The sequence below is a fragment of the Halichoerus grypus genome, chromosome 13, assembly GCF_964656455.1.
Source record: "Halichoerus grypus chromosome 13, mHalGry1.hap1.1, whole genome shotgun sequence".
Lineage (NCBI taxonomy): Eukaryota > Metazoa > Chordata > Mammalia > Carnivora > Phocidae > Halichoerus > Halichoerus grypus.
Window position 1 is genome coordinate 91,344,225 of NC_135724.1, and position 18,828 is coordinate 91,363,052.

The window sequence follows — 18,828 nt, forward strand, 5'->3', positions numbered from 1 at the left end:
GGGAGAGAAGCTCAACCAATGTCTCAAATGACACCGTAAGGCTCAAGAGCGGCCTTGACTGCTGGAACGTTCTGCCATGATGGTAACGATCTGGATCCCTGCTATTCAACATGGCGGCCACTGGCTGAGGAAGCTTTAGCCAGAGGGGACTTCACTCATAACCCTCTGGCCCGCCTCCCGCACCCAACTGGTTTTGGGGTGGTCTGGTATCTTGCTCTCCATCTGTGGTGATGTCCGGTTACCATCATGAAGCAGCACGAAAGGCCTGGGTCCAGACGCCCGGACCCTTTGAGTGGTGCTGGGAGTGACGGAGGGGGTCCCTGCCCATGTGCAGTCCGGGCTGAGGGCTGGGACGCAGACAGGTGGGGCACGTGTAACCCCTGGGGTGCTGCCCACCGAGAACCTCGTGTGCTGACATGGTCCCCCAGTCACCAAGGGTGACTATTCTGTGATATGCCGAGCCGGGGTATTCTTATCCCTCCTTAAAGCAGACAAAACCAGGCAGAGTGAAGATTGGCGACTCAGGTAGTTTCTGACTCACATATAACTCGGGAAGTCGCGTTGGAACCGGGACTCCCGTGATTACAAATGACAGCACACCCAGCTGCTAATGGCTTGCTTAATAAAGATAATGATAGGCTCACGGAACTACAAAGCCGAGGCACCAAAGGAGCTGAAAACTTAGGTCCACGCAAACACCTGCACCTGGATGTTTATAGCAGCTTTGTGCACAATTGCCAAAACTTGGAAGCAACCAGGTAGGTGGGTGGATAAACAGACTATGGCCCATGCAGACAATGGACTGTTATTGCGGGATGCAAAGAAGAGCTAGCAAGCCAGGAAAAGACTGAGGAACCTTACATGCATATGACAGCGTGAGAGAAGCCAATCTGAAAAGGCTACAGGGTATACGATTGCAACTCTGATGATTCCAACTCTATGACATTCAGGAAAAGGCACGACTCTGGACACAGCGCAAGGGGCCACGGTTGCCATCGCTTAGTGGCGAGGGATGAGCAGCGGAGCACAGGGGGCTTGGGGGGCAGTGAAACTAGTCTGTGTGACATTATAATGGTAGACACATGTCATTATCCATTTGCCAAAACTCTTGGCAAAGAGTGAGCCTTGGTGGGTGACTGTCGTGCGTCACTGTAGGTTCATCGATTATAGCAAGTGTCCCACTCTGGTGGGGGTGTTGGTGATGGGCTATGTATGTGTGGGGGCAGGGGGGACATGGGAAAGTTCTGTACTTGCTGCTCAATTTTGTGGTGAACCTAAAACCTCTCTAAAAAGTAAATTCTATGAGGGGCGCCCGGGGGGCTCAGTTGGTTAAGCTTTCGACTCTTGATTTTGGCTCAGGTATGATCTCAGGGTCGTGGGATCGAGTCCCATATAGGGCTCTGCCCTCAGTGGGGAGTCTGCTTGAAATTCTTTCTCCCTTTCCCTCTGCCCATCTCTCTCTCTCTAAAATAAATCTTTTAAAAAAAATAAAGTCTATGAAAACAATAAAATTGAGACATAACTTGATCCAGGGTCTAAAATGTTTCCATCAGGACCAACTTTTTGACCATCTTTTGGCTCTGTCCCCTGTGTCAGCTTCATCTCCGCAGACTTTCTTTATGTACCAAAAGCTGGAAGCCCCCAGCTCACCTCCCCATAGCTCTAAATCCCACCTATGATTTCTAAAAGTTTTTTTTAACCTCCTGCCCATAACTCCCTGCCCCAGGGGGTCTGGTGGACATCTCCACCCACGTGGATGGAGTGCTCTGATGGGCAGGGCGCCTGTGCCCCCTCCTGCACTTGGGGAGCAGGGCCAGCCCCACCCACACTGCATGGAAGAGGGGAGGGCTGGGATTAGAAGCGGTTGGAACCAGCTCACGTACCCAGCACGCGTGCGTGACTGCACCGTGGTTTGTGAACAGATACACTTTCGTGTAGAACAGTTTCACAGCTGGTACCTGCCTCCAGGCTGGAAGCATTTGGCTCCAGGTGCTCAGGAACTGTTTGCTTATTGTGAATGAGCCCAAACAGAGATTCTATGGAGTTTCCTAGGGAGATCACAGCGGCGAGCTTTAGTATGTGAATCTGGACAGAGGCCTTGGAAGGAGAAGCTGTCCATTATGCTGTCCATTTGAAAGTTGTGCGTATAATTAAAAATGTGGCCTAGTGACCATTTAACCAGTTAGTGACTGGCTTGCAATTTCTGAAGGCATTTTCTCAAAATGGGATCTTGAAAAGAAAGGAAAATGTAGGCTTTAGCAGAGAGTTTCTTGCCAAGGTCCCTCCTGCCATCATTTTGACTTCGCAAGGGCCTGGGTATTTTAACGATCCCTGTGGCAGGGAGCTAGCCAGCTCTATGGTGTAGGGACATGTCCTGCTCAGATGGCCGGGAAAATAATTAGAGGGACAATAAATACAAATGTAATTCAAATGAGGCTATTAAGAGTTGAAGCTTGACATTTCACTGTTTAGCATTATTAGTTATATGTGTAACAAGCCATTGCATTAAAACAAAATGATGATAGATCAGCTAGTGTAAATTAAAACATCCCGTTTACCCTGTGTGGAGTTCACAGCTCCCCTTTCTTGCTAATCAGTCTGCTAAGCGTAATAGCTGTTCTTGGCTGGTGGTGTTTCATCACATTTGGAGTGTGGTTATCAGCAAGTATTAGCAATACATGGCGTGACTCTCCCAACACAGAAATAACAGAGACAAGGCCATCTGTATGCGGATGATTTAAACGGCAGCCAGGCTGGTCCTGGGTAGGGGAGCTCAGAGGGCAGCATTCAAGGTCCAGATGAGTTCAGACGGATTCAGGCTGCTTCCCCTGTACCCTTGTCTGTCCCGACGATTTTGGGGTGAGATGCCTTGTATTCGGCATGAACAAGAACAAATAAATATGTTCTTTGGAATTAATGAAAATATCTGATGTATTTACAATATAATTATATCATGTTATATTGGAATGAAGTAAGTGAGATCCTCTACGTTTTATTTTTATTCGTCCACACACACGGCAACCACAGTGACAAGAGTTTGGGATGCGAACCACCCAGAGACACGTGAAATCAAAGTCATCTTGTCCTGCGCTTGGGAAATGTCTTCAGTGATAACCCTGTTACTCAGGTCAAAATACCTGGTCTAGGGAGGAATTCAAGGTCAAAAGATTTGGGGATGTTCTGGGAGATTTGATTTCTTTTTTCTTCCTTTAGTTCGAACCTGGAGCTCGTAGATTAGCACGGGCTGGAGAATTGTAAGTACCCAAGGGAACACTGTGCCCAAAGGTGACAGCGATGCTTTTGAAACTTTAGACCAGGGGCACAACGGGTTTCCCTATTCTGGATTGCTAGGGGGTTCCTGGAGCGTTGGAGAACGCTCCATCAGAGGGAGGGGTCGCAAGCTGATGCGATCGCTGGAGCTGAAGGAGGTTGTGCGCTCTGAGCATGCTCACACCTGCTTCTGAGGGCTGATCACCTGCAGGCATGCAGAGTTTCAGCGTTTCCTGTGGTGGCTGAAAAGTGAGCCCCGGACGGGATGCAGTTCCAGTCCCAAGGAAATGCGTGTGGTGCGGAAGGAGCAGGAACGCAACATCTCAGGGACGTCACTTAACTCTTCTATCCCGTTTCATTTAGTGTCATTTGCTGGTAACAGTAGCTTTCTCAGAGGGCACTTTTGGGATACAAACAGAAAAGGCCCCTGGCCCCTCCCATCGGAGGGCGCAGGGAGGGATGCTGTTTAAAACGCCAGGTTTCAGGCCATGTAGATCCATCCGTCAGCCGCGGCCCACCCGGGAAACATGCACGCCTCTCAGTCCGGTTGTTTCAGCAGCTGAAGCGTGTCTTGCCTTCAGTTTGTGCTAGCAGTCAGTCGGAAGGTGTTAGCTCTCTCTACCCAGAGAAGGCCCAGCGCGGAGCACGCTCTCCGGAAAAGGCAGCTAGGGCTTGGACTCACACCACTGATGGCCTGGATCTCCTGGATGTGTCTGCAGGGGTCCACAGGGCAGTCCTTCCTCATCCTCCGCCTCCTACTTGTCTCTTCCCACCTGCGCCCTTGTGTTAAGGGTGTGTGTGTGTGTGTGTGTGTGTGTGCAGATTGCTTGGACATGACATGCTGTTGCCACCTCAGGGCCTTTGCTCTTGCTCTTCCCATGTCTCAAACGCTGAGATCTCGACTCAGATATCATGCCCTCGGAAAAGCTTCCCTGCACTGAGTTATTCTTCTTCTGAATTACTCTCTTCTCCTTCACATCTTTGTGTCTACACGATCTCTGAGTCGGCCTCGTAGACCAGCTCATGCTGAAGTCCAGCAACTTTAAAATGTCAGTGATTGTAAATAACACAGGTTTATTTCTCCCTAAGACCACGGGGGCCCCCTCGGGCCGGTTGGGTGACTCTGACCACCATAGTTGCCCAGGGGACGAGGCTCAGGGAGCACCTGCTGATTTGAATGTCGCTGGGCCTCAAAGTGTCTGGTAAGGCAATGAGAGGCTGTTGCCTGCAAGGAAGACACATTGCCGCTGTTCACAGGGTCGTGGCAGATCTAGCCACTGGGCCCACCCAGCCACGGGGGCCGTCGTGTGCCGGTGAGGTGGGGGGCTGGAGGTGCGTGGGGAGGGGCACTCAGGACTCAGGTCACGCTCACTGCCTAAGAGTTACCTCCTCCCACTCAAGTAGAAGGAACAGGGGCCACCCTTGTCTGGGTCACCCCTGCTCACGAGTGCTTAGCACAGAGCAAGCATGCGGTCCTTGTTCGGTGCTGAGCGCATGTCCGTGGGACGTGAGTCTGCCCGAGCTGTGTGCTCCCGTGGGACCTGCAGTGACGACTGGGGGTCTTCGGGTCTTGCCTCATCATAGCAGTGCTGACCTGGAGTTTCTAGGACCGCCCGAACTTCAGATATTATGCTTCTTTAATTAGGCAATGCCTAATAGACTATGTGACTGGATTCTCTATTCAAAGAGCGTGGTCTCCGGGCTCTGACCCCCTTCTTTGGGGCAGGTCAGTCTGCCTAGATCAGAGAGAGGACACGGTTTTGCTCTGGGGCTCAGCAGAGTTTTTAAAGACACTAGCTCCCAGGGCTGTGAGCTTGACTCCTCTCAGCTGCAGTAGAAATGCACTCTTTGTTGAGATACTGACTCGGTTTGTTTGCCAGTGTGCTCTCCACCCGCCCTGTGGTGGTGAGTGCTGGGGAGAGGGAGGCACGCTCCTAATGGCAAAGGTCCGGCCCCCCAGTGGCCACCGAATGGCCCACAGCCCCTCATTAGTGCAGAGTGGATGGAGCCGGGCCAGCTCAGCCAGAAGGGACGTCACCTTTCATTCTGGGGCTCATTAGTGGCCTTCGTCCTCCGGAGTCTTGCACCAACTCCCGTGTCGACTTTGTCACTACGTGGCATCTCCGTCACGTCTGAAAAATGCGCTACTGAGGCCGTCTCCGGAAACCCTCTCTCTAGCTCTGTCGGTGTGTTCCGGAACGCCGAGCGAATTCATTTTCCCCTCTCCTGGAGCCCAGAAAAACAGCTCCTCGGGTGATGAAGGTGGAGGCCAGGTCTTACCCCAGACCACTTTGGTTTTGGGGACAAAAGGGAAGCACACCACTTTGATCACCATGTTCATCGCCTCACACATGCATTTCACTCATAATTAGTCGGAACAAATGAATTTTTCCTCGTCAAATAATTGCCGGTGAGGATATGGGCGCATTTGCACATAAAATATTTCAGGAGAGCTGGAATGGAGCCAATCAGCAAAGGAGAGTCACAGACACATAGTTCATTCTAATTGCGTGGTTAGACTGAATTACTTTAGAGCAATTATCCTTGGCCAGTGGTTTGCCACTGGGGTCATTGTAGCCCCAAGAGGACATCGGGCGAAGTGTGGATACATTGTTGGTTGTCATGCTGGGATGTTACCGGCATCTCGTGGGTAGAGTCCCGGAAAGCTGCTGAATGAACATCCTACAGAGCCCAGGACAGCCCCCGCCTCCCGCCTTACCAAAAATAATTATCTAGTCTATCATATCAGTAGTGCCCAGGTTGAGAAACCATGTCCTCTAAAAATGAGTTTGAGGCTTTTGTAATTAACACAATGAACCCAGTAGGAGATGTGACCAAATTATTGGATTTTCATTAATTGGAGACAGAGTGTTTCATTTCTTCTGAAGGAGAGCTCATCACTTAGGACTATTTACACGCTTTGGGTTTACAAGAGCCAGCAAATCCCTTCCATGGAATTTCTGCCCAGATGAGAAGTGTTGGAGAGACCCCAGGTTAATTGAACATTATAAGAATTCTGATTTGATTTTTTACTCGAATGGCATTCAGAATGCCATTCTGCTGGTGGGCTAATCGTAACTCCCTCACTAAATCCTCAAGCTTCCTGGAGTTTAGGTCTGTCTTTGCAACCCCAGTGTCCTTGCACTCAGGGGATGCTCAGGACGTGTCCTTTCTTTGAACTATAGTTTTTGCGTAGTTCGCTTGTGCTCTTTGTCCTGAATCTACATGTATATGTATGTGTGTATGTGTGTGTGCATGCACGCATGTGCACGTGTATGGATGTTTGTGTATGTACATATATAGGGACACACATACATCTTTAGTCTTGTGTTTGATCTCTTTCTTTGCTCTAGTGACATTTAAAGAATCACCAGTGGTCACGGGGATTTCTGCGGGTGCCTGATGGTGCCCTGTGAGCTGCTCCGGACAGGAGCGGTCAAAGATGGCCCAGCTGCAGCCTGGAAGGGTGGAGGGGTTATTAACCGGGCTGGGGAAGGTCACGTGAAGGGCACATGGTGGCTGGAGGTGGTGAAGAGCGGGACTTCCGTCTCGGGCATTTTGAGTCTGAGATGCCTGTTAGGCATGCGGTGGAGAGGTAGAATAGGGGGTTGGGTACAGGGTTTTGGGGGCTCCTGAGCCAGGTCTGGGCTGCAGCGACGACTTCCACGGCGCTTGGACTTTGAGCTCTACCTCTTTGTCCCACGCAGTGACTACCCCGACGCAGTTGCAGGGGGGTGTCTGAGCAACTTCGGACCTGCTTCTCTGCAGCCAGCCCACGTGCGACCTTTTGCAGCGCAGTCACCGACAAAGACTGTGCCATCTCGTTACCAGAATTTCCCGAATGGAAAGCACAGCACCAGCCTCTGCGCGTGAAGGTGTTGCTCCCGAGAAGCCAGGGCGAGGCGGGAGTGGGGGCGCATGGCTCCTGATGGCGGACGCAGCGGCACTTTGGTCCTCCTCTGCCCGAGGCCCTGCGAGTGGCTGGGGTTTCCCTTGCCCTCCGAGGCCTCCGTGGAGAAGCTAGCCAACCAGCAGAGCCCAGCTGTGCCCTGGCCTCCTTCACAGCTGTTCTCACGTGCACGAGCCAACCCGCCCTCTAGTGATGGAGCCTCCGGGGCAACCTTGTACCTGACGCAGGGGCGGGGCAACCTTGTACCTGGTGCCGGGGCGGGGCAACCTTGTACCTGGCGCCGGGGCGGGGCAACCTTGTACCTGGTACAGGGGCGGGGCAACCTTGTACGTGACGCAGGGGCGGGGCAACCTTGTACCTGGTGCAGGGGCGGGGCAACCTTGTACCTGATGCAGGGGCGGGGCAACCTTGTACCTGGTGCAGGGGCGGGGCAACCTTGTACCTGATGCAGGGGCGGGGCAACCTTGTACCTGACGCAGGGGCGGGGCCACCTTGTACCTGGTGCAGGGGCGGGGCAACCTTGTACCTGACCTAGGGGCGGGGCAATATTGTACCTGGTGCAGGGGCGGGGCCACCTTCTACCTGGTGCAGGGGCGGAGCCACCTTCTACCTGGTGCAGGGGCGGGGCAACCTTGTACCTGGTGCAGGGGCGGGGCAACCTTGTACCTGACGGAGGGGCGGGGCAACCTTGTACCTGACGCAGGGGCGTGGCACCTTGTACCTGGTGCAGGGGCGGGGCAACCTTGTACCTGACGCAGGGGCGGGGCAACCTTGTACCTGGTGCAGGGGCGGGGCAACCTTGTACCTGGTGCAGGGGCGGGGCCACCTTGTACGTGACGCAGGGGCGGGGCCACCTTGTACCTGACGGAGGGGCGGGGCAACCTTGTACCTGCTGCAGGGGCGGGGCAACCTTGTACCTGACGCAGGGGCGCGGCAACCTTGTACCTGGTGCAGGGGCGGGCAAACTTTGTACCTGACCTAGGGGCGGGGCAATATTGTACCTGGTGCAGGGGCGGGGCCACCTTGTACCTGGTGCAGGGGCGGAGCCACCTTGTACCAGGTGCAGGGGCGGGGCAAACTTTTACCTGAACGCAGGGGCGGGGCAACCTTGTACCTGACGCAGGGGCGGGGCAACCTTGTACCTGGTGCAGGGGCGGGGCAACCTAGTACCTGACGCAGGGGCGGGGCAACCTTGTACCTGACGCAGGGCGGGGCAACCTTGTACCAGGTGCAGGGGCGGGGCAACCTTGTACCTGACGCAGGGGCGGGGCAACCTTGTACCTGACGCAGGGGCGGGGCAAGCTTGTACCTGGTGCAGGGGCGGGGCCACCTTGTACCTGACGCAGGGGCGGGGTAACCTTTTATCTGACGCAGGGGCGGGGCAACCTTGTACCTGGTGCAGGGGCGTGGCAACCTAGTACCTGACGCAGGGCGGGGCAACCTTGTACCAGGTGCAAGGGCGGGGCAACCTTGTACCTGACGCAGGGGCGGGGCAACCTTGTACCTGACGCAGGGGCGGGGCAACCTTGTACCTGGTGCAGGGGCGGGGCAACCTTGTACCTGACGCAGGGGCGGGGCAACCTTGTACCTGACGCAGGGCGGGGCAACCTTGTACCAGGTGCAGGGGCGGGGCAACCTTGTACCTGACGCAGGGGCGGGGCAACCTTGTACCTGACACAGGACGGGGAAACCTTGTACCTGACGCAGGGGCGGGGCAAGCTTGTACCTGGTGCAGGGGTGGGGCCACCTTGTACCTGACGCAGGGGCGGGGCAACCTTGTACCTGGTGCAGGGGTGGGCAAACTTTGTACCTGACCTAGGGGCGGGGCAATATTGTACCTGGTGCAGGGGCGGGGCCACCTTGTACCTGGTGCAGGGGCGGAGCCACCTTGTACCAGGTGCAGGGGCGGGGCAAACTTTTACCTGAACGCAGGGGCGGGGCAACCTTGTACCTGACGCAGGGGCGGGGCAACCTTGTACCTGGTGCAGGGGCGGGGCAACCTAGTACCTGACGCAGGGGCGGGGCAACCTTGTACCTGACGCAGGGCGGGGCAACCTTGTACCAGGTGCAGGGGCGGGGCAACCTTGTACCTGACGCAGGGGCGGGGCAACCTTGTACCTGACGCAGGGGCGGGGCAAGCTTGTACCTGGTGCAGGGGCGGGGCCACCTTGTACCTGACGCAGGGGCGGGGCAACCTTGTATCTGACGCAGGGGCGGGGCAACCTTGTACCTGGTGCAGGGGCGTGGCAACCTAGTACCTGACGCAGGGGCGGGGCAACCTTGTACCTGACGCAGGGCGGGGCAACCTTGTACCAGGTGCAAGGGCGGGGCAACCTTGTACCTGACGCAGGGGCGGGGCAACCTTGTACCTGACGCAGGGGCGGGGCAACCTTGTACCTGGTGCAGGGGCGGGGCAACCTTGTACCTGACGCAGGGCGGGGCAACCTTGTACCAGGTGCAGGGGCGGGGCAACCTTGTACCTGACGCAGGGGCGGGGCAACCTTGTACCTGACACAGGACGGGGAAACCTTGTACCTGACGCAGGGGCGGGGCAAGCTTGTACCTGGTGCAGGGGCGGGGCCACCTTGTACCTGACGCAGGGGCGGGGCAACCTTGTACCAGGTGCAGGGGCGGGGCAACCTTGTACATGACTCAGGGGTGGGGCCACCTTGTACCTGACGCAGGGGCGGGGCAACCTTGTACCTGTTGCAGGGGCGGGGCCACCTTGTACTTGGTGCAGGGGCGGGGCAACCTTGTACCTGACGGAGGGGCGGGGCAACCTTGTACCTGACGCAGGGGCGCGGCAATCTTGTACCTGGTGCAGGGGTGGGGCAACCTTGTACCTGGTGCAGGGGCGGGGCCACCTTGTACCTGACGCAGGGGCGGGGCAACCTTGTACCTGGTGCAGGGGCGGGGCAATCTTGTACCTGGTGCAGGGGCGGGGCCACGTTTTACGTGATGCAGAGGCGGGGCCACCTTGTACCTGACGCAGGGGCGGGGCAACCTTGTACCTGACGCAGGGGCGCGGAAACCTTGTACCTGGTGCAGGGGCGGGCCAACCTTGTACCTGACCTAGGGGCGGGGCAATATTGTACCTGGTGCAGGGGCGGAGCCACCTTGTACCAGGTGCAGGGGCGGGGCAACCTTTTACCTGAACGCAGGGGCGGGGCAACCTTGTACCTGACGCAGGGGCGGGGCAACCTTGTACCTGGTGCAGGGGCGGGGCAACCTTGTACCTGACGCAGGGGCGGGGCAACCTTGTACCTGACACAGGGCGGGGCAATTGTACCAGGTGCAGGGGCGGGGCAACCTTGTACCTGACAAGGGGCGGGGCCACCTTGTACCTGACGCAGGACGGGGCAACCTTGTACCTGACGCAGGGCGGGGCAACCTTGTACCTGACACAGGGGCGGGGCCACCTTGTACCTGGTGCAGGGGCGGCGCAACCTTGTACCTGACGCAGGGGCGGGGCAACCTTGTACCTGGTGCAGGGGCGGGGCAATCTTGTACCTGGTGCAGGGGCGGGGCCACCTTGTACGTGACGCAGGGTCGGGGCCACCTTGTACCTGACGCAGGGGTGAGGCCACCTTGTACCTGCTGCAGGGGCGGGGCAACCTTGTAGCTGACGCAGGGGCGGGGCAAACTTGTACCTGACGCAGGGGTGGGGCAACCTTGTACCTGGTGCATGGTCGGGGCAACCTTGTACCTGGTTCTCGGGCGGGGCAACCTTGTACCTGGTGCAGGGGCGGGGCCACCTTGTACCTGCTGCTGGGGCGGGGCAACCTTGTACCTGACACAGGGGCGGGGCAACCTTGTACCTGACGCAGGGGCGGGGCAACCTTGTACCTGGTGCAGGGGCGGGGCAACCTTGTACCTGACGCAGGGGCGGGGCAACCTTGTACCTGGTGCAGGGGCGGGGCAACCTTGTACCTGACGCAGGGGTGGGGCCACCTTGTACCTGCTGCAGGGGCGGGGCAACCTTGTACCTGACGCAGGGGCGGGGCAAACTTGTACCTGACGCAGGGGTGGGGCAACCTTGTACCTGGTGCATGGTCGGGGCAACCTTGTACCTGGTTCTCGGGCGGGGCAACCTTGTACCTGGTGCAGGGGCGGGGCCACCTTGTACCTGCTGCTGGGGCGGGGCAACCTTGTACCTGACGCAGGGGCGGGGCAACCTTGTACCTGACGCAGGGGCGGGGCAACCTTGTACCTGGTGCAGGGGCGGGGCAACCTTGTACCTGACGCAGGGGCGGGGCAACCTTGTACCTGGTGCAGGGGCGGGGCAACCTTGTACCTGACGCAGGGGCGGGGCAACCTTGTACCTGACGCAGGGGTGGGGCAACCTTGTACCTGGTGCAGGGGCGGGGCAAGCTTGTACCTGGTGCAGGGGCGGGGCAACCTTGCTCCACGTGGCAGAGGGCCTGCTTCACGCGGAAGCAGAGACTTTGGAAAACTCGAGCGCTCCATGCCAGGGTCCTCCTCTTTGCTTCCTTTATTGTACGTGCTGCCCTGTCCGAGAGAGGGCCATGAATCAGTGATGGAGAGTTATGATCGGGTTCTGAGTCCTCAGAGCGGGGTGGGGACCCCGGCTCCCCTAAGTCTTGCTGTTCATGGGCTGTTCACCCACCATTCTTGACGTTTGACTTCTGGGCAGGTGGCAGGATCGCGTTGCGGGCCCCCTGTGGTCAGATGGGACATGCGGCCCCTCTGGCCAGTGACACTGTAGCGGACGTGTCGTGCATCACTCCCGGGTCAGGGTTTTCCTTGGCCACTGGAGATCCGCCAGAACTCCTTCTCCCTTTGGACCAGACCGAGTGTTATGGCTCTGTGCACGAGAAGGAGCACGCACACTTACTCATTGTAGGTGCATTGCATTATCTTTGCAGATTAATAAAGAAACTTAACACTGCTGACCTAAAGCAGGGGAGTGGGGGATCTGGGGTACGGCAGTGGGAGACGGAGTCTTCACTGTATCACCGCTGTATGCCTTTTGAAATTTTAATTGTGTGGGAATGTGTTATTTATTCAAAATATCATTAAATTAAACAAACCATAATGCAGATTCCCCAGTTTCTGGCTCAAATAAACCCAAAAACATCCACCCCAGGGACAAGGAGGAGAAAACTCTTACAGACTGACACCCATTCATTGCAAACACTGTCAGGGTCTATCACATTCTTTCTTAAGTCAGTAAGCACGGATTTCACATTCCACGTTAGTAGATTCCGAAATAGCTATGCTTCCAAGGGATGTATAAATTATTATGCACGATAAAAGCTTTCATTCTGGACATTAATGGGGAAATCAGAGAGAGGGACAACTCCTAAAGGCGGCATTTAGAGAATCCGTGTAAGATTATTTCTGCACCTCCCTTTCCTGGAAGGGTTTTGGGATGTTGCCAAAGACAGAGACAGAAAAAAAATATGCAACTGGGTCAACTGTCTTAGCTGTACCCAGGCTTGTCACGGTGATTTCTACAAAATCTAGTGAGCCTGGAAGTTAGCATGGGCTGTTAGTGTGAGAAATGGCTGTGGGTTTGGCAACCAAGGAAACTGAAGCACCTGCACATTTGCTCATTATCAAGAGTTATTGTTTTTGGCTCTGGAGAAGTGTTAGCTAAGCAAAAATAAGGTCACCCAAACCAATCCACAAGGTAGATTGTGCTTTAATGGAGTAAAGGAGAGGAAAAACAGAAAGAACCCAAAATAATTTTCCTGTGGTTGTAATATAGTGGTAGGCGCTCGGTGTAGCTGTTACGAGAGGAATTAAGAGTCAGGGGATTGCTGGGAGCGTTCCTGATGAGGTATGTCGTTGACATTCAAACGGCTGAGCACCATCCATGAAAAAATGAGAATCGGGATGACAGCATTCTATTTTTAAATACTCTGTTTCCTGTTTACCCACAGCTACACACTGCAGTATGACAAACACCCATGCACCTATCATTCTGTTTGTCAAATCTTAATATTTTGCCAAGTATCCTGTACTTTCTTTAACACCCCGTGTTCAAAACTGTCGTGTTTAAGACATAACAGAAGCAATCAAAGCCTGAAGGTACCAATTCCAGGATTGCCTTCTGGTCTCTCCCTCCCTGGAGGGAGCTCTTCTCCTGAATTTGGTCATTCTGAAATATATTAGAGGTATTCTAATACATTGTATATATATACACATTCTGGAAATGCTGTATTTGTAAATGGAAGGTTATCATCCCCACTCAATGGTTTGGTGCAGATATATTATGTCATATATAATAGATATGATGGCATATGATATATGATAGTATGATATGATGTGGTAGTCTTGTACTATTATACTGGGAAGGTCCATTTGCAATTAGCTTTCTCTTTCAAATTTATGTTTTATGTGTGTGTGTGCATACATAGGCCCTATGGATATACACACATGTGTATATGCACACATACCCATATACACATACACACACACATTCTAGAGATTAGCTTTTTACAGAATTTTATACAGGTGGGCATTATGAAATCTTATTTGCAAGCCTTTTTTTTAAAAAAAGATTTATCTATTTATTAGAGAGAAAGAGAGTGTGCACAGGGAGGGGGAGGAGCAGAGGGAGAGAGAGAGAATCTCAAGCAGACTCCCCACGGAGCATGGAGCCAGATGCGGGGCTCGATCCAGGACCCTGAGATCATGACCTGAGCCAAAATCAAGAGTCGGACTCTTAACCGACAGAGCCACCCAGGGGTCCCAGCCTTCTCTCACTCACTGTAGTGACTTCGAGGCTCATCCACGGTGTTCTTCTTTCTTGCTGATGATGCTCCCTATGGGGACATACCAAAACTTGTTTTTTTAATCACCCGTCGATCGACATTTGAGTTGTTTCTAGTTTTTAGTTTTAAAAATAAAGCTACTGAACATCCATGCACAAGCCTTTGTGAGCACGGGGGAGGGTTTTTTTTTGCTCTTAGGTAAATAGCTAGAAGAGGAAAGGACGGTCGTGTGCTGTGTATGTGCTTAAGATTAGAAACATGCTGACCTGTTTTCCAAAAGCGCTGTGCCTTCTGCTATTCCGTCTTCCGTCTGAGAACAGCCCCCTGCTTCATCTCTGCCCGCACTCAGTATGGTCAGTTTGTCTGTTTACTTCAAATTTAGCCACTCTGATGGCTTTGCCACGTTCTCTTGTTTTGATACTAATTCACATTTCTCTATTGTCTAATGATTTCAAGCATCTTTTCCTGTGCTCACTGATGATTCATGTTTCCTCTTCTGTAAAGTGTCTTTTCAAATTCTTTGTCCATTTTCATGTTGGGTTGTTTGTTTTGTTGTGAAATCACAGGAACTCTTTATAGGGAGTCTTTATCTGGTGTATGTGTTGTGAATGAGCTTGTGGTTCGCCTTTTTGTTTTCTTAATGGTGTTTTTCAAGGATCCAAAGTTTTACATTTTGATGAAGTCTGATACATCATATTCTGTGATTCCTACTTTTAGTGTTTCATCTAAGAAACATTTACTGTAGTCAAGTTGGCTAAAAATTTGTCATATATTTTCTTACAGAAATTTTATAATTTTATAAGATTATATTTAGTGATATGATAGTGTGTGTTATTTTTTTATGTATGGTATGAGATAAGGATGGTGTTCACTTTTAAATACAGATATCCAGTTGACCCATTTCCATTTATTGAAAAAGCTCTTCTTTCCCCATTGAATTGTCTTGTCACGGTTGTCAAACATCAAGACCGTACGTATGTGGATCTACTTCTCAATACTATCTCATGCTATTGATGATTATGTCTACCTCTTGCAAACATATCTGTTTTATAACGTTAGAGTAAATCTGGAAATCAGATATGTTAAGTCCTCCAACTTTGTTTTAAAAAAATACTTTGGTTATTCTAGGTTGCTTGAATTTCCACACAAACTGTAGGACCAACATGTCAATTTCCACCCAGGTCTGCTGTTGTTTTGATGTGGGCTACATTGAGTTTAGATCCACATGGTGAGAATTAAAATTGTAATCATTCTGAGATTTTCCACCTATGAACATGGTATTCCTTTTTACTTCCGTAAATTTTACTTCATTTCTCTCCACAATGTTTTGTTGTGTCTAAATCTTGAAAGTTTCTGTTAGATTTATCCCTAAGTATTTGTATTTTATATTTTGGATCCACCATAACTTTTTTAAGATTTCATTTTCTAATTGACTGCTGTTTGTAAATCCAACTCTTTTATTTTATTTTTTTTTCCAACTGAGTATTTTAAAATTTTATATCCATAACCTGGCAAAAATCTTGCAAAAAAAAAAAAGTTTAGTAACTGTTTTGTAGATTCCCTGAGATTTTCTATCACCTGTAAGTAGGAACAATTGTCTTCTGACCTCCAGACCTATTTTCCTTATTTGATGTTATGCTTTCTATTCTATTCTATTTCAATTTTGTTTTTTTGCAGGGCTCTGAGATCTCCAGAACATTTTTGAATAAAGTTAGTGAGAGTGGACGTCCTTGCCTTGTTTCAGATCTGAGGGGGAAACAACAATGAAGTCTTTCATCATTGCCCGGGATGTTTACCGAGGTTTCGCATAACTGTCCTTTACTGTTGTGGGGGTCCCACCCTGCTTCTGTTTTCTTAGAGCTTTTATTACGGATGGCACCCGGAGTAGGGCCACTCCCAGGAAACCGAGGGAAAGTCTGCCCTGGGATCAGGCTGACTTGCCCACCTCCCCACTGTCCCCCGAACCATCTCTAGCTCTGGAAAATTTTCACTCTTGGCTGATAAAGTGAATCATTCTAAGCGATGATTGATGATAAGGTCCTGCTTTCTCTCCAAGCGGTAGGAGAACTCACAGATAGAGGTAGCAAATTAGCTCAGTCAGCTGCCCAGGCGGTAGGAGACCTAATGGGACAGAACACAGTCTAATCTCAGAGGGGCCATGCCTCCACACTGTGATTTCATGGCCATATCCCTGTTTCCCTGTGCCTGTCACTTGTGAGCTTCTTTCACGTGTACACTTCGGATGTAGCCCTCTACAGCTAGCCTCATTTCTTCTGCGTGGGTCTGGACAGAGTATGAGAAGGCTGTCCTTGTTGCCCAAATCAAGCTGGCTGTGACCTTTTTTGTTTGTTTGTTTGTTTGTTTTTGCCTGCCAAGTTTTAAGGAAACAGGGTTTCAGAGCACTGGAAAACTCACCCAGCGAGGACGCCCGCCCGCTATGATTCCTGACTTCTGTGGGGATCATTTTGGCTCCTGAGGGCATGGCCATGGTCCCATGTTTATGAAACACGGTGCTCGGCATAGGGCTTCGGATGCCATCTGTCCAACAGTCTTAAAATATAATTGTCCCGTAGGTGATGGAACGTGATGCAGGGGAGGGGTGAGAGAAATTAGGGAAGCACAGAGACGGGCAGTCTGGAGAACGCGTTCCTATTTAAATAAAAGAGGGATGGGGACCGGCTCCAGCTGATCACCTCCGAGTAGGAAGGGGAGTCAAAGATAGCCAGAGCCTCCAAGTTTTTCAAACACACGCCCAAATCAACTGGCTATTTTTTTAAAAATTTATTTATTTTAAAAATTGGTTCAAACATACAAGCAAACAAACAGCACCCACATTTGCAAGCTCTGTGGATGGTTATGGGTCAGTGATGTTCTGATCAATGTCTGTAGCCTTAGGCAGTCATCCTCAGCCTGGAGGATCCTGCCACCAGGGGACAGTCAGCGAGGTCTGCAGACTGTTCTGTACCCTGCCCGAGGGCAGGGGCTCCTGCCGTTGGCACCTGGTGGGCAGAGGCCAGGCCTTGGATACGCTCTGCCCCTTCACAACAGGGAAGCGTCTGGCCCCACGTGTCCGTAGGACCGAGGTGGAGACAGCCTGCTTCAGGGACGCCGAGGCCATGAGATGTTGTGGCCACTCTGATGAAGGTGCCTACGGTGGCCTCGGAAGTGTTGATTTCGGTTTTTAACCAACCCCGAGTCCCCTACTTTGGTGGGAAGGCCCCAGTCTCTTTTTAGTCCTCCCTACAGATGACTCTGAAGATGATCGGAAGTTTCTGGGTGGCAGGCAGTCGGCAAGGCGATCCCCATATGTGACCACAGACCCTCACCTGTGGGGCCCGAAGACAGCACGCTGGGCTTTTCCATGGAAAAGCCGTAACCTGAGATAAATAGTAAGTGATGAGAGTTAGTTACTGAGAGATTACCGGGGCCGGTGATGCCTCTGTTGCTTCCTGTTCTGTCGGGGGTGGGGTGGGGGGAAGGAGAGATGAAGCAGAGAGAAGACGCTCTTGCTTCCGCAGACAGGACGAGCCGCACTGGTCAGCGCCTTCCCGGGAAGCTCCAGCAGGAAGGCGGGAGAGGGTGGGAGACGGCACCTCCCCGATGGTCAGGATGCTTCGAACCAGCTCGCCGTGTTTAATTAAACACGATCTCTGTGTGTAGCACGCGGATGTATGCAAACCCAAACAGAGACGTCTGCTGGGGAAACAGCAGCTTTTACTTAACACGTAGCAGGTGCGTCTCCAGCGAGAACTGCTGGGGCTCGGTCATTCTGTGACGGGCTGTTCTGGACGCTCGCTCCCGGCAGGGGGTGGCAGGCTAGGAGCAGAGACACCTGCCAGGGTCTGCTGCAGATGCCACGGGGTCATCTGGTCCTGTCGCCACTCTGGCTGTGGTCTATGCCCGAGCAGGAGAGGTTGAAGAGTTGATATGCTGGAGGAGAAGTGGAAGGATCGGGGGTGGGTGGGGAGCACCGCAGTTCAGAGAATTGTATCTGGATTCAGGAAAATTTACATTCAGATCTCTGCTTTGCCCCCTACGGGCTGTGAGCACCAGGCAGGTTTCCCTGAGCCTCAGTATTCCCATCTGGTTATGGGAGTGATACTGCCCGGCTCAGAGAGCACAGCAGAATGCCTGGTGCTTAGTGAACAGGATCAGTTGTAGAGGGAACCGTGTCGTTGACCATGGAGCGCTGAGTCACGGGCCTGCCTCACCGCGTGTGCTGTGCATTTTGGGTTCTCGGGCAGACGCGGCCCGTGGGCGTGCTGTGTTTGACCATCCAACATGTTATGTCTTGTGCATTCATTTTCAAGACTGGAGGTTAGGAATTTTACCGGATGTTGAGATTTCTGACTTGAGATATTTGGAGATCGGGCCTTGTAGCAGGTCGAGGCACAAGACAGTCGTCTGAGCTAATGGACCTCGTGTGGTATGTGCTCTTGGGAGGATGGCTTTCTCTCCAGATTGCCCCGAGCATGCAGACGTCTCCATGAGCAACCCCTGACTTCCTGCGGGTGACATCAGTTTCAGCCCTCATTCTGGAACTGAAAAGGCCAATGCTTCCGTTTGGCTCGGAGATTTCTAATCCTGTCCTTTGTTTAAATTCCTTCTGGACAGTTCTGTTTGGTGTTTGGCGGTGATGTTTGTCACAAGGGCAGAGCTTAAGAGGAGGCTTTTGATCTCAGGTAAAGCCGTACGGGCGGCCAGGTGATAATTGCACTCTGCATTATTACAGGGATTCGTCATGCCCAAGCGCTTTGTTACACATCCTCTGATGTGATTCTCACCCGTGAGGCGCCCAGGGAAGAAAGGAGGATCCTTTTCCTCGAGCATTTGACAAAGCTGATAACATGATCGTCGTTCAGACATTTTGTTCACTTCCCATCTGGGACACTCTTCTTCCTCTCAGCC